Source organism: Phyllobates terribilis, unplaced genomic scaffold (assembly GCF_046119375.1).
Source record: "Phyllobates terribilis strain yellow unplaced genomic scaffold, ASM4611937v1 Scaffold_3__8_contigs__length_932513732, whole genome shotgun sequence".
Lineage (NCBI taxonomy): Eukaryota > Metazoa > Chordata > Amphibia > Anura > Dendrobatidae > Phyllobates > Phyllobates terribilis.
In genome coordinates this window covers 8,260,742-8,276,055 of record NW_027362763.1, presented here as the reverse complement: position 1 = coordinate 8,276,055, position 15,314 = coordinate 8,260,742, and the positions used below count along the sequence as shown (strand labels likewise).

Below are 15,314 nucleotides of genomic sequence, written 5' to 3'. Positions count from 1 at the left end.
AAGGACCCTGCATCTTGTTGTTCGGGGGACGTTGGAGGCACCAGCAGCTTCAAAAACTTGTCTGCTGCTATGACTAGGCTTTTTTGCCGCTGCTCTTTTAACCTGACGTAATTGCCTGTAGGAAAGAGTCCTCAATTTGCCCTTATCAGCACGCACATGTGTGTACTGTGAATAAGCTACATACTTCTTGATTGCCAAGACACTTCATCCTGATCATCGCACAATGTTGATTGTAGTCATGCCTTGACCTAAACACTCCACAATTTGTTGCTTCTCAGCAGCCGACACATCCTTTTTCTTTCCCATTTTGGCAGAAAATGTAGGCTGCTTAATAATGTGAGACAGCCTTCTTAAGTAGTCTTGCCTTTCATTGGACACACCTGCCAAACTAATTAGCACAGGTGTCTGCAATTGCTTACAGTGATATAAAGAGCCCTGACACACATCACCATCAATGAGTTTAACTGACAAACAAACAAATTCTTCCCTTATCACTCCTAAACACTTTTTGCATAATAATTTGGAACACAGTGTACATGTGCTTTTCCACAAAACACCAGTGGTTCACGTAGTCAATCTTACAGTTCTAACTTGCCAACCGTGGTCTGTATGGAGTTGTTCAATAAAGGGCCCAAAATTAAGATAACATAGATGGGAGAGGTCTCTATGAATAGGAATTCCTAAGTATTTGATACCCTGTGAGGGCCAGGCAAAGGGAAAGTTGGACTGGATGGAATCCTATATGGATTTGGGGAAGGAGACATCGAGGGCCTCAGACTTCGCTGCATTGATTTTAAAATTTGACCATGTAACAAAGTGATCTATTTCAGCCATAACAGCATGGATGGATATATGTGATTGAGTGATATATACTAGGACATCATCAGCAAATAGAGAGCACTTGTACTCGGTGCCTCCCACCTCAATCCACCTAATATTGGGGTTATGGCGAATTGATGAGAGCAGGTGCTCCGTCACTAGGATGTATAAGAGAGGGGACAGAGGACATTCCTGCCTTGTCCCATTGGTGATTGTGAAAGGTGATGAAAATGTTCTGATGCACCCCCTGGGCCTTGGGACACCCGGAGCCGGACCATTTTTGGTGGATGCTGGTGGTTGTAGTCTTCGTGGCGGCGACCCGGTTCCGTGGCTCAGGGTGGTCAAACCAGTGGCGGAACTATTTATGTGGTTTTGATGTTTAAATGTCCGACTACGCCACCCGTGGATTGCGGTCAGAGTGAACCGCCGCTGCAGGGCAGACCGCTGAGGCTGGTGTTGTGGGTGCAGCAGAGCGTAGCATAACTCCCCACGGGAGGAGTATAGCCTCAGGGCAGTGTATGCGGAGGATGTGGGTGATGGTGCAGGGCAGCAGCAGTAACGATACGGAGTCAGTGATGCAGTCCAGGGCCTTTACTCACAGTTCTTATTATCCAGACCACGTCTGCAGGTAACGGCTGCCCACGTCGTACTGTGCTCACCAGGTGAGGGGCTCAGACAACTCCCAGATAACTTTGGAGCGCTTCACAGGACCCCTTTTGTGTGTCCTTTGTCTGGCCTTTCTTACCAACCCTTCTGTCCGGCTGCCTCGGGCCTCCTCTTGGTAAACTTGGCGCCAGTTTCCCTGACCCTATGTGGTGCCTTCCTTGCGGGTGTAGCGAGGGGCTGCGCCACATAAAATGTCACAGCCTCCGGTTTCTAGCTGAGGGTCGTTTCCTGCCTCCACTAGTTTCGGGGACCGGTCTCCCCCTTTGGCCTGACCCCTCCACGCAGGTGGATTCGGGCATGCGGTGGCGACTCGCCCGTCCGCACCCCTGGGATCCTTTCATTCCTCGTTCCTGGAGCCTTCTCCGCTCCTCTTCCTTCCTTCTCCCTCTTCCAGGCCTGGGCCTCTGTTACTAGGCCCGCCTCCGGAGCAGAGTTCATGCAGAGCCCCTGCTCCCTGCCACTTCTGCTCAGACTTCTCTGCACTGAACTAAGATGGTGCCCACCTTTTATACTTCCTTCTCAATGCACCCAGGAACTGCTTCCTCCCTGCTCCTGCACTACAGGGTTCCCCTTCCTCAGTGTTCCCTCCCCCCACTCCAGCCAGGGACAGGGACTATCGCGCCCATCTCAGAGGCATATTGGTCGCCCTGCCCCACGGCAATGTGGTGTAATGCATGCAGGTGTCGGATCCTGATTCACACTCCATCCTTACCTGAGAGTGAGATATCACACCTCTGGGTGAGGTGCAATACCTCTGTAGCAACCGAGCCCTCAGGGTGCTACAGTTCCATTTATCTTCAGCCTAGGTGACGTATTGTGATACAGGGCTGTGATTTTGGCTATAAAAGGGTCCCCTAGACCCCTACCCCAAGCTTTTTAAGAGAATCATATATGGCGTGCCAGGAGACTCTATGGAATGCTTTCTCAGCTTCCAACGAGAGTATCTAATTACAAATTTTTAACTGCATCTAGCCCAGGAAATACTTTGTGCCTAGTAGCAGTGTCTGCTAGTCAGCGGATTATCCCGGCTGTTAAGCAAGCTACACCACCTGTAGTTTGGACACTTAATTTTTTCAAAGGAAATGCTTCGGGACCACGGGATACTCAGTGAAGAGCATCAGGAGGCACCCCAAGGCATAGGGGCTGGGACTGGCAGTAGGATGCCTTGCGGTGGACAGCCGAGCTCGATCCTTATAAAAGCTTTTTAACTGCAGCAGCTTTAGTGGACGCTACTGGAGCTGGAATTACGCGGCTGCTGGCATGAGACTTGTCCTCCAATAGATCCTTGTAAATGCATTTAAAGTGTATTCATTCAAATTAGAGAGACAATTTAAATTAAAAAGCTTAAAGCTGTCTCCACCACAGGGGGGCTCGCTCGACCCACCAGCGGACAGGCACCAGTATTGGGAGAGGGGGGCTGGCCGTCAGGGTTCACCGCGGCTCTGGCACAAACCCGGCGGCACGGGCAGGAGAGGACTGAACGTGTCGGCTTCTCACTTTTTGGATTTTAGAAGGGCATAACATGCCTATATCTGTGTCTCCCCCTCCTTTTACTCCTCCACCTCTTTTCTTTTCTCATGACTATATGTACTTGTCACTTTTCCATGTGTTAGTTGTGTCTTCTGAGCAGTTTGTCAGCTTTTGGACACCTTTGAAGGTGTTTTCTATGTGTTTCTATGTGTTTTTGTTTGCCTGCCATTGGTTTTAATGGTGTTCGAAGGTGTTCGATGAACAGTTCGACGAACAGTTCGGCGAACACACGGGTGTTCGACGAACCGAACCGAACTCGAACACTACGGGGGTGGCTCAACACTAGTCAGGACCACGCACCAGAGTGTTCCTAGACTTATTACTAAGTCCTCTCCTGTCTGGGTGCACTACGTGTGGTAAGGCCGGGTCTTCCTCTGGTCTATGCACAGAACAAGGGTACAGGTGGCGACTCAGCTTCGTCCGTTACCCGGTGGGATCCACTGAGCCTTCCAGGCTTTCCTGACTAGGACGTGAAGTGACAAAGTCAGGTAACGGGGGCCGGTACCCCTTTTGCAGCAGGAGTCCCTCTGACTAGGCCAGAATAGTGAGGACAGGTGGCATATGCCGCTCCGTCTGCATCCCCCTGGGATCCTTTTGCCTGTGGAGCTTGCCTCCTCTGCTCCCCTCCAGGTCTTCTTAGGTAGGGACCTTGACCGGGTAGAGACAGCCCTTAACTCTAGCCCGCTCCTCGCGTCAAGGCCAGAGCACGAGGACCGTGTATCCTCAATCAGCTCCAGGTTCACACAGAAAGCCACGTTCAGTGATGAAGATCACAATCAAAGACCATAAGCCCAAGATGGCCGTTTATTAAATATGAATTATTAAGTGTAACCTAAAAGTGCGTCCTCCACCCTCACCCACTACTAGGTTCCCCCTATCTTTTGGTTCCCCCCATCTCCTCCTATCCGGGCTGGGGCAGCACCCTGGTGCATATAAGCCCCCCTCAGGTGGGAGAGATGTAGTGATGAATGCAGAGGTGGGGTCCTGACAGCTGCACCATCCTTACCTCGAAAGAGAGATACCACACCTCATTAAAGAGATGCAGTACCCCTGTGGCAACCGAATCCCCAGGGGCGCCACACATAATTAATACATACTTATACATCATGCACATCTTTGAGATATAATAAACCTGTCAATAACAGAGCCACCCTTCAGTCACTGCCACCTGTGCGCCAGCCCCGACGCACGTTTCGGCAAACGAGCCTTTGTCAAGAGGTATACTCCTTGTAAACCTTTGTAAACAGGGTCTTGTTTGGGCACAAAATGCCATATAGACCCCTCAAAATTACTTCAAGACTCAAGTTGTCACAAAAAAAAACAGGTTTTGTAAATTTTGTACATTTCATTGAAATAATAAAAACTTTTAAGCCTTCTAACATCATAAGAAAATAAAAAGCGGATTAGAAAATGATGTGGAAGTGAAGTTGACATGTGGTTGACAGAAGAGACTCAGGGCTCTATTTTTTGGACAATTTATTATAGTTAATGCTAAAAAAAAAAAAAAATGTTCTGCGTTGGCCGGGAATCGAACCCGGGTCAACTGCTTGGAAGGCAGCTATGCTCACCACTATACCACCAACGCTTGGACTGGAGGATAGTGTTTTTTTTCTGTCTTCCATCGCTCTGCCTGGGGGAAGTACATGAAAGCTCACAGGATATTTCCCATACAGCTCACATACAGCTCAGGTACTTTTTTTGATGGAGATTCTACAATCTTTCTTTCTCCCCTATCACCTCTGGACTTGCTGCTTAGAACCTCTCCATCATTCAAACGCCAATGATTCATTAAGATGTCTCTCCCATATGGTCTAGCGGTTAGGATTCCTGGTTTTCGCCAGGGTTTGACTCCCGGTATAAGACGATGTCTTTTTCTTTTTTTGGTTGTTACCTTATTTTTGTCACAGTCAGAATCTTATTGACCAGTAATTAATGTACATGTATAATATATTATAGAAATGTCCAGTATTATGTGACCCATACACCTGGAGACGCAGTGAGGTGATGACGGCAGGAGAGCTGCAGTACACAAGCCTTCGATAGCTCAGCTGGTAGAGCGGAGGATTGTAGTGGGGCACAGACCTCCTTAGGTCATGGGTTCGATTCCGGTTCAAAGGACATTTTATTACTTATTGTTAGTAGGGTATAATTATCTCCAGAATTAAGCAGCCACATTACTGGTGGGGTCACATTGGCCAAAATATTAATTTTCCTTAACAATCCCTCCTCGCCGTCCGCTCTCCTGAAGTAGGGCTTCTATTAGGGTCATTACGGTTCTTCACTTACAGCGCATTATCTGGACAGAAGTTTCCTCCCTCTATTCCTCCTCATTTTTGACTTTTTCGGAAGATGATGTTTTTAGCTCTTTGGCCTCGATTCATGATTGTGTTTTTCGGCTGTACCTCAGTCATTACTTACTTTTAGCCTTTTTCCTATAGGTGGCACTAGCGAGGTGGATTACTTCTATGATCGGATATTCACACGGAAAATGATTTCTACAACTGATCCCTCAGTCATATGGAAATGACAGGAGTAGTCCGTCCACCTACGACAGCCTCCTATATACAACGGCCTCCCATTTTTAGATTAAATTAGTATTTTTTTTTTTGAGAAACAAGATCTTACACGTAGTCGGCAGGATTTGAACCTGCGCGGGGAGACCCCAATGGATTTCTAGTCCATCGCCTTAACCACTCGGCCACGACTACAGCTGCATACACCAGATGTGGAGTCACCGGCTCACTATCTACACACACAGCGTTCTCTATTCTGAGGAGGAGACATTAGTGTCACCACCCAACTCCACAATGTGCTCCGAGGAGGAGACATCGATCCTACACGTGAGGTCCTGCCGGCAGCCATGTGATACTTTCCTCTGGTGACATCTGGGACTAGTGTCCTCCTGGGGATCTGCCATTGTTTCTTTATGTTTGTTGCTTTCTTTTGTGATATTATGGGTGTAATGGACGTGTAACGAGGTGGCACGGGGTGGTAGCCGTGGGTTAGTCTACTGAGCAACCTTCAGCGAGCACCTCGGCACCTCGCACATGAATAAATAGATAGAGTCAGTGTTTTTAAATAAAACCAACTTTACTGACAGATTGCAGTGTACAGGCAGGTGCAGCAGATATTCTCAGGCCCAGGTCTTATGCAGGGACAATAAGCCGTTTTTCTACCTTCCGACTCAGTTTATCACAGCAGGCAGACGCTCACCTTCAGCACACCCTCTGTGCAGGTTGTCGCTTGCCCTAGGGAAGCTGTGCTACTCAGATAAGGCTCCTATCCCTTTTCCACAGTCCCTGTCCTCTCTCGCTGTGCTACTCGGATATAGATATATACATGTACATCCCTTTTCCACAGCCTCTGTTCGGTCCTCAGCTCCTGCTGAGGGCTATTGGCACTCTCTCTCCCGCGCACCTTCTAACCCTGGCCTGGGTCTATGGCTGCCGGACTCTGCTTAGTGCCTAGTCTCTGTCCTCGGATCTGCGCACCTTCTAACCCTGGCCTGGGTCTATGGCTGCCGGACTCTTCTTAGTGCCGAGTCTCTGTCCTCGGATCCGCGCACCTTCTAACCCTGGCCTGGGTCTATGGCTGCCGGACTCTGCTTAGTGCCTAGTCTCTGTCCTTGGATCCGCGCACCTTTTAACCCTGGCCTAGGTCTATGGCTGCCGGACTCTTCTTAGTGCGTAGTCTCTGTCCTCAGATCTGCGCACCTTCTAACCCTGGCCTGGGACTATGGCTGCCGGACTCTTCTTAGTGCGTAGTCTCTGTCCTCAGATCTGCGCACCTTCTAACCCTGGCCTGGGTCTATGGCTGCCGGACTCTGCTTAGTGCCTAGTCTCTGCCCTCGGATCTGCGTGTGACGCTCGCAGCCCTGCCCTAGGAAGATGGGGGTACTCGGAGCCGGGTCAGATGTTGAGGGGATGCAGCCGTGGCCTGGACCCGCCCCGTGCCCAGGGCCGTCACATTAAAAAGGATGTAAGGGCTTTCAGGGTTGAGTGGTATTCATCGACTACGCCACCTGTGGTGTCAGGTGATGCGCCACCAGCGCTGCTAGCAGTCCTCTGAGGCTGGATGTAGTGGCAGCAGGCGATGTTATAACTCCCCACAGGCGGAGCAGGGCCTCAGGGCAGATGTGACAGGAGGATGGGGAGAGTAGTCCTGGGTCACTCAGGTGCTGTGTGGTGCAGTGCAGAAATGAAGGAACCAGAGGCCATAGGGATAGTCTTCCAGGTCTTTTACTCACAGTTCTTTTAAGCAGCGGCAAGGCTTCTCCCTGCTCCTCACAGATCACTGCGGCCACCAGGGATGAGGGCTCAGCGCACCCAAGGTATTCAGGTACTTCGATCAGGACCCTCCGAATGTTCCTAACAGTCCCCTTTGAACCTCTCCTGTCCGTGTGCGTGGAAAGGCTGGGTCTCCCTCTGGACTATGCACAGATATAGGGTAAGGCTGCAATTCCATTCCGCCTGTCACCCGACAGGATCCACTGTAGCCTACCGGGCTTCTCTGATAGAGACGTGAAGTGGCAAAGTCAGATGTCGGGGGCCGGTACCCCTCTTGCAGCAAGAGTCCCTCTGGCGGGGCCACAATGGAGAGTACAGGTGGCATACGCCGCTCCGTCCGTGCTCCCTGGGATCCTCTTGCCTGTGGAGCTGTCACTATAGCTCCCGACCTTCTTAAGCAAGGGAACTTGACCAGGGTAGTGTCACTGTTAACTCATTCCCGCTCCTCGTGTCAAGGTCAGAGCATGAGGACTGTGCATCTTCAGCACACTGCAGGCTCCTACACAAGGCCGCTGCCAGCTGTGAAGACCACAATCAAAGAACCTTGTGCTTAAGATGGCTGGCTATTATATATCAAATTATGTGTGTAAACTAAAACTGTGTTCTACCCTTCACCCACTACAAGGTTCCCCTTACTTTTGGTTCCCCCACTCGTGATCCTGCTGAGGCAGCACTATGGTGCATACTTGCCTCCCATAGGTCAGGAGTGTGTAGTGTTGAATGTAGATTCAGGGTCCTGACCAGTGCACTTTCCTTACCTGGGTGAGGAGACACTACACCTGCTGACAGGCTGCAGTATCCCCGCCTATTTGCTTATTATTCCCCCTAAATCCCAGCCTATGTGTTTATTATTCCCCTAAATCCCCCTTTTGTCTCCATGTAGCACAGATATCATGATGAGACTCCACACCCAGAGCTCATCTCACACTGCCCCTCTCCATAACGTCCCCTCCACAATAACACTCTATATAATGTTCCCCATATTGCTCCTCTCCATAATGTCCCCCTCTTACATTGGCTCACTCCATAATGTCCCTAACACACTGCCGCTCTCAATAATGTCCTCAGCACACTGCCCCTTTATATAATGTCCTCAGCACACTGCCCCTTTATATAATGTTCTCAGCACACTGCCCCTTTATATAATGTCCTCAGCACACTGCCCCTTTATATAATGTCCTCAGCACACTGCCCCTTTATATAATGTCCTCAGCACACTGCCCCTTTATATAATGTTCTCAGCACACTGCCCCTCTCTATAACCCCCCCCCCCACGATATCACTCTATATAATGTCCCCCTCTTACACTGGCTCACTCCATAATGTCCCCAACACACTGACCATCTCCAAAATAGCCCCCCACACTGCTTCTTTCCATAATATCACCCCCACACTGCCTCTCTGCATAAAGTCCCCCACAACCCACTGCTATACTGTGGCACCTTTCACAATCCCCCTTAATTGCCCCAAAATGTCCTCAATTGCCCCATAATGTTCCTGGGTAAGTAACATTAATCCTCCCCTCCCACAGCTCCTTTATCTAAAATAATACCACATTTAATCGTCAGCTCCTCCATGAAGCGCTTACTGGTGCCGACTTCTCCACTGCGCCAGCAGTGTGAGGAGACCATCAGCAGTGTGAGGAGACCACCTGCATGCTGACCTCATCCCGCTGCTGCATGTCGGGGCAGGGGCTGACGAGCACCACTCTGCCCAGTCCCAGTGCCACACTGTGTCAGTGCCAGCACCTGCTTCCTGCGAGATGCAGCAAACCCCTTGGTGGGCCGCATGTTGTGCAGGCCAGGTATAAATGAAGAGCTGGCAACATTGAGACATTATGGAAAGGAGTTTGCTCCTCAATGAGCAGGTGCTCGCGGGGATAGATGTGGGGGAGGATGGTAGCACGGAGCTGCAGGACACTGAGGCAGCTAGCTGGGTGACAGAAGTCAGAGTGTCAGGGAGGCTCGTCCTGTGATGGCACCCCAACAAGTTTACTAAGTTGGCAGATGATGGGTGTCAGTACAATGGTAGCATTATTGCTGCAAGATGTGTCCTTGGAAATCCGGCGGCGTCTACTCCAGTATAGAATAGAACACATAAAGAAGTATATAAGTGCTGGGGACTATCGTATATTAGCATTTATGTTTATTAATGGCTTAGCATGCGAGAGGTAGCGAGATTGGTTCCTTCAAAGCTTCTTTCGCTGATTTATTTTTTTAATCAAATTGTTATAATCTTTTTACTCCTGATCCCATAGTTACCCCAATTGCTCCTTATTACAGTACAAGACGACTATCACTGGAGAACTACAAGGTCTCAGAGATCAGAGGTCTACAACAGCCGAGTAACGGCTCCGAGTGGTGACTGCTCCGACATTGTGCGTCCATTACACCCATAATATCACAAAAGAAAGCAACAAACATAAAGAAACAATGGCCGATCCCCAGGAGGACACTAGTCCCAGATGTCACCAGAGGAAAGTATCACATGGCAGCCGGCAGGACCTCGCGTGTAGGATCGATGTCTCCTCCTCGGAGCACATTGTGGAGTTGGGTGGTGACACTAATGTCTCCTCCTCAGAATAGAGAACGCTGTGTGTGTAGATAGTGAGCCGGTGACTCCACATCTGGTGTATGCAGCTGTAGTCGTGGCCGAGTGGTTAAGGCGATGGACTAGAAATCCATTGTGGTCTCCCCACACAGGTTCAAATCCTGTCGACTACGTGTATGATCTTCTTTTTTTTTAAAAAAATAAATGCTAATTTAATGTAAAAATGGGAGGCCGTTGTATATACGAGGCTGTCTTAGGTGGACGGACTACTCCTGTCATTTCTATATGACTGACAGATCAGTTGTAGAAATCATTTCTATACGATTATAGAAGTAATCCACCTCGCTAGTGCCACCTATAGGTGGATATCCTGTAAATCATCTAAAGAGTTAGAAATTTACAAGGCACGGGCCTTTAGGGCCACTAACAGGATCATTTTCTTCTTTATGGAGAGGATCTATCTTGGATACATTACATAAAGACTTATTACCAACTAGATCCTCATAAGGAGAATCCGGAGCTTCCATGGATCCGGACGATCTCTGTAGAAACCTCCCTCATTGGTGATTACTGTAATATACTGATGTAATGTCTGCCATCAGGAGACGGGTCTGGAGACTTTCTGGGGGATCTTAGTTATTTTCTTTGCCATGCTGTCCAGTTCTAGGATGCCCGGTATTGTCTGTTTATGAAGATGCTGATCCATGTTCATGATTCACATTAGTGATTGGTGTCATATTTGGATAGTTAGGAGGCCGACACCATCTGTTGGTGACCTGCAATGACATTCAATGGGGGTGTTGATGGTTGACAGTGGGAGCCACCCCCTCTAACTGTTTTGATGTTATTGTTGCTATAGGTTGTGGCATCTAAGGAAACAAAGAGGAGGAGAGGTGCGAGACCAAGAGCGTGATACTTACCTAACTCCTGTAGACAGTTTAAGGCCTTCGATACCACGACCACTCGTGGCCATCACACCTAAAGAACACATCAAAATAGAAAGTATAACCTGCCATTGGGTGACACAAGAGGTAAAAGTTGCAGTGAAAAGCATGATCCTAAGTACGTGAGAGGAAATGCTATCGATACCTGCATCCTCCACCTTTTCTTCAAATGGAGGAACAGTTATTATTGAGTTATCCTTTTAATTTTTTAGTCCTGATCAAGTAATCCCCCTGTATAAACTGTATTACAGTATGAGGCGACCATCACTGGAGAACTACGAGGTCCTACTGTACAGAAATCTACAACAGAAGAGTAAAGGCCCCGAGAGGTGACGGCACCGAGATTGTACGGCCATTACTAATCACCAAGGAGCCGATAGAGCCGAGCACCGCACTACTTATTACTTACAAGTCTACAAAATTGTGGGGGAAATTCTGTCACAGGACAGAGATATCTTTGTACTGAGTTCACCAGTAGATAAAAAAATATTATGAATTGAGAGTCCTCAGTGGCTGATACCTTCTAATGTTGAACTGAAAAGATGGTGATAAACATCAGCTCTGGAGACTCCTCCGTCTCTTCATCAGGCTCAGTATAATACAAAATTTGAAGGGTCACATATTTATACTCAACATAACACAGAATAATGCAGTAATAAGACAAGTGTCGTGAAGCAGAATAATCAATCTGAGAAGGGGAGAAGCAGATGTGGCAGTAAATATTGATTGAGCTCTGGTCCAGGTTTGTGATGACCGCACAAGGTCAGAGGAGCACATTTCTTAATTCATGTAAAAAGACATAAATCCATCCAATATCTGCTTTCCTGCTCTGTATGTGTCACGGTTCATCATAAGTTTGTGCTCCCAGACTCTTCTGTCTCTGAGACATGTATTTTTCTTTCAATACCAGCAATTTCATGTCCGTGATGCTATGATCAGGGCTACAGAAATCTTTTGTCACTGGTAATCTTTTTCCTTTAATCATTTGGCGATTTGCAATTGCAGTCACCTACCATCCAGATTTGGTTGATAGGTGACTACTAGAGGGATTCAGTGGCTTTCTTTAGTTTTGTAAAGTAGGAGATGATTCCTTGATATTCTAGTGGCTTTTGCAATCTGGTTTTTAATTGTTGTTGGATGGTAGCCATGATTCAAAAGTGATATATAGGATCTGGCAGGGTTGGACTGGCCCACCAGAGAACCGGAGAATCCTCCGGTGGGCCCTGGCTTCTCCTTTAGGAGAGTTCATAGTACAAATCTTGCAGCTGCTATGGGGCACTTGAGTGGGGGAGAAAGGTGGGCCCTCAGAATCAAATCCTCTGGTGGGCCCAATGTTCTTCAGTCTGACACTGGGGTCTGAACCTATCTCATTGTATCTGATGGCTCAATGAGATTTTATGTGTTTGGGATGAAACCTGTCCCATGTAAAGTGAACCTGACAGCGGATACATAATGCCACGTTCGTGGCCACCGGCTGTATGATCTCAGCCAGGTATGTTTAACTCTAAAACGCTGCAGCATTTCAAAGAAAAACATATTGTAATGGCCCCCGGGGTCCGAGACGCGCTGTAGGAGATTGACTTCAAACTGTTTTCCCATAGACCTTCATATATAAAATAAAATACAAGGAACAAAAAACACATCAAGCCCATATAAGAAGATCACATAAAAGTTGTGATGGAGTTTTATAAGCTCACAGACAATACGACAGTGATGAAATGTATTCAATACCGTTATATTGTTTTCTAGTTAATAACAATATTTATTCACATAATACAACTATAGATTTTCTCAGGGAACAATTGAAACTTAATTTCTCTTTCCAGGAGTCGAACCCAAGACCGTCCATATGAAAAACGTAGAAACCTCCCAGGACATCGTCTGAGCGATCATAAGTCACTGGAATAAGAAAGAGAACGTCTGAATGTAGAGGAAATTCCCAGGATTCTGTGGTGTCGTCCTCCGACCCAGGAGCTCAATAGTCACCATCAGCCGCTAATGAGCAATGTGCACTGAGCCGAAATCTTGGTTATTTGCTGTTCAGGCAGAGCTGCTGAGCACAGATGTCTCTGTGGCGCAATCTGTTAGTGTGTTCCGCTGTTAATCGAAAGGTTGGTGGTTCAAGCCCACCCAGGGATGTTTGTGTCTTTTGCTTGGACAGCTACCCAAATTGTTTTATGTTGTCAATTAATCATTTTACAAAATTCACGGATTCTATATAATTCGCATTTTTGGAATACAAGTAACGTGAACCCAGCAAAAACAGCTCCTATAAGGCACAGATCTGTAATTAGTGTCCATCAGAAGAACTTCTCATGTAGTCAGCAGGATACAAACCTGCACGTGGAGACCTTAACAGAGTTCTAGTCCTTTGCCTCCACCAAGCGACCAGGCGACACGGCTTCACTTGTCTCCTGATAAATCATTCACAGAAAGTCACTTTTCTTTTTTGGCTTGCGCCATTCATTGGTATCGTATGCGCCAGTTTCTTCAGTGTCGCAGGCGGTTCTTACATTTTGTTGCAAAATCATTTATCATTTTTGTCTTCTCTCTTTTAGGAGTCTTTTTAGAGCAAAAAGTGACATGTTCGGCTAAAATGTCCCCAAACTTGCAGGAAAACTATAGACGTCCATAAATTCACTCCATGGGGAGACTGGAGAACATCTTTTAACAAAAATGTGTTTGTGGCACCCCAGGTCTGGTCGCCACAGTGGCAGCAATGTCATGTCTGAGAGCAGGTGGGAGGTTCCCTGGTTGGGGACAATTAGCATGCAGCACCTCCTGCCTCAGTCCAGGCAGGGGAGAAACCTGCCCTTTAAAAACTGGATCTGGGGCGAGGTTAGAGAGACCAGCCAGAGAGAAGTTCCAGACAAGTCGCAGATAGGGCAGGTCAGCAGCAGGCTGAGGAGTCCCTGTAGGCAGAGGAGGAACACGAGGCCAGGAGGGGAGCCAGCAGAGCTCATCCTGACTAGAGACTTACAAAGCCGGACACTGGAGTCCGTGGCTGTGAGGGTTATAAGCCCAGAACTAGAAAACCACCACGCAGGGGACTTCAAGTCCTCTGGCCCAAGGAAGCCCGGTGGCTCAGCCACACGAGAGGGACCACTACTGCCCCGGAGGGGTGAGAAGTACGGAAGGCCCGAGTCGCCAGTCATAGTGGCGAGAACAACACGGTACACTCAAAGACGTGGGCTACCACTACACTACAGCGGGATAGCCAAGAAAGAGTGAAGACAGTACGGTAAGCCTACAAACTCCCCCTGACCAGCGGGATTTCCCAGTTGCTCTCAGACTGACCAGGCCTCCATTGTTAACCTGTATTCTGGACGGGTCTCTTAATACCACCAACAGTAAAGACCCTGGATTGCATGACAGACTCCATGTGGTTACTGCTGCACCCGCGCACCATCACCACCGACATCCCTATTTACTGCCCTGAGGCTATACTCCCGTGGGGAGTTATACTACCCTCAGCTGCACCCACAACACCAGCCTCAGCGGTCTGCCCTGCTGCAGCGGTTCACTCTGACCGCAATCAACTGGTGGCGTAGTCGGACATTCAGCAAATAGATCGCCATTTGGGTTGACCACCCTGAGCCACGGGACAGGACCCCCGCCACGCAAGGACTACAACCCCCAGCATCCACAAAAGATCCGGTTCCGGGTATCCCCTCACACCCACGGCCCAGGGGGCGTGTCAACTTTTTGGCGTAGTCGGCAGGATTTCGTGCCCGCCCCCAACGGGTACAGCGTGCCTGAAGAAAGTCTGTAATACTTACCTTGGTGGAGTTTCCCGCCATCCGCAGCTGTTTCCCGCCATCCGCAGCCATTTTCCCGCCATCGGGCGCCATCTTAGGGACGCCGCGCGGGAAGAAGAGGGGCGTGGACGACAAAAGCGCGCGAGAACTGAAGCCCCGCCTTACGCACGGACGCTGCGCAAGGTCCTGAAGGGAGCCGAGCAGACGCTGACACCACCAGGACGCGACGCAAGGTCCTCAACCCTGACGGTCGCCTGCGGAGCCGCGGCCTACAGAAGAAAAGCAACGGAAGGTAGGCCACGGTTGACTAGGGGGGAAGAGGATGACGGAAGCGGAGGGAACTGTCACCGCCAGCGCGGCCGCTGCCGCAGTAATGCCGTTCACGATGCCCTATATCCCCGGAGTGGCCTGGTTGCCCCAGTACTCAGGGGAGTCGCATACCCTGAGCGACTTTAAAGAGAGACTGTATAGCCTATTCAAAGTATACCCCCTGAAGGAGGAACAAAAAGTGACCATACTGATAGGCCAGTTAACCGGCGCGGCCCAACGAGAAGTAAAGTCCTGGTCAGTCTGAGACAAGGGGACCTTGAAGGAGATTTTAGCCCTTTTAAAGGACACTTTTGATACCCGCACCTCAGCAGAGATCAAAATTAGATTTTATGGGTGCAAGCAGCCGGCCCAAGACAGTATAAGAGACTATGCTTTGAATTTGCAAGAGGCCCTGAGAGCCATTAAGCAGACAGACCCTGACAGTGTGAGGA

At 48.8% G+C, this 15,314-nt stretch overlaps 3 non-coding genes across 3 annotated transcripts; 1 reads left to right on the top strand and 2 right to left on the bottom strand.

Moving 5' to 3' along the window:
- Positions 1-4,528: 4,528 nt before the first annotated feature.
- TRNAG-UCC (transfer RNA glycine (anticodon UCC)) lies at positions 4,529-4,600 on the bottom strand. The gene has a single exon. It is a non-coding gene; the product is annotated as a tRNA-Gly (tRNA).
- Positions 4,601-5,641: 1,041 nt separating this feature from the next.
- On the bottom strand, positions 5,642-5,723 carry TRNAS-AGA (transfer RNA serine (anticodon AGA)). The gene has a single exon. It is a non-coding gene; the product is annotated as a tRNA-Ser (tRNA).
- Positions 5,724-9,942: 4,219 nt separating this feature from the next.
- TRNAS-AGA (transfer RNA serine (anticodon AGA)) lies at positions 9,943-10,024 on the top strand. The gene has a single exon. It is a non-coding gene; the product is annotated as a tRNA-Ser (tRNA).
- Positions 10,025-15,314: the final 5,290 nt, after the last annotated feature.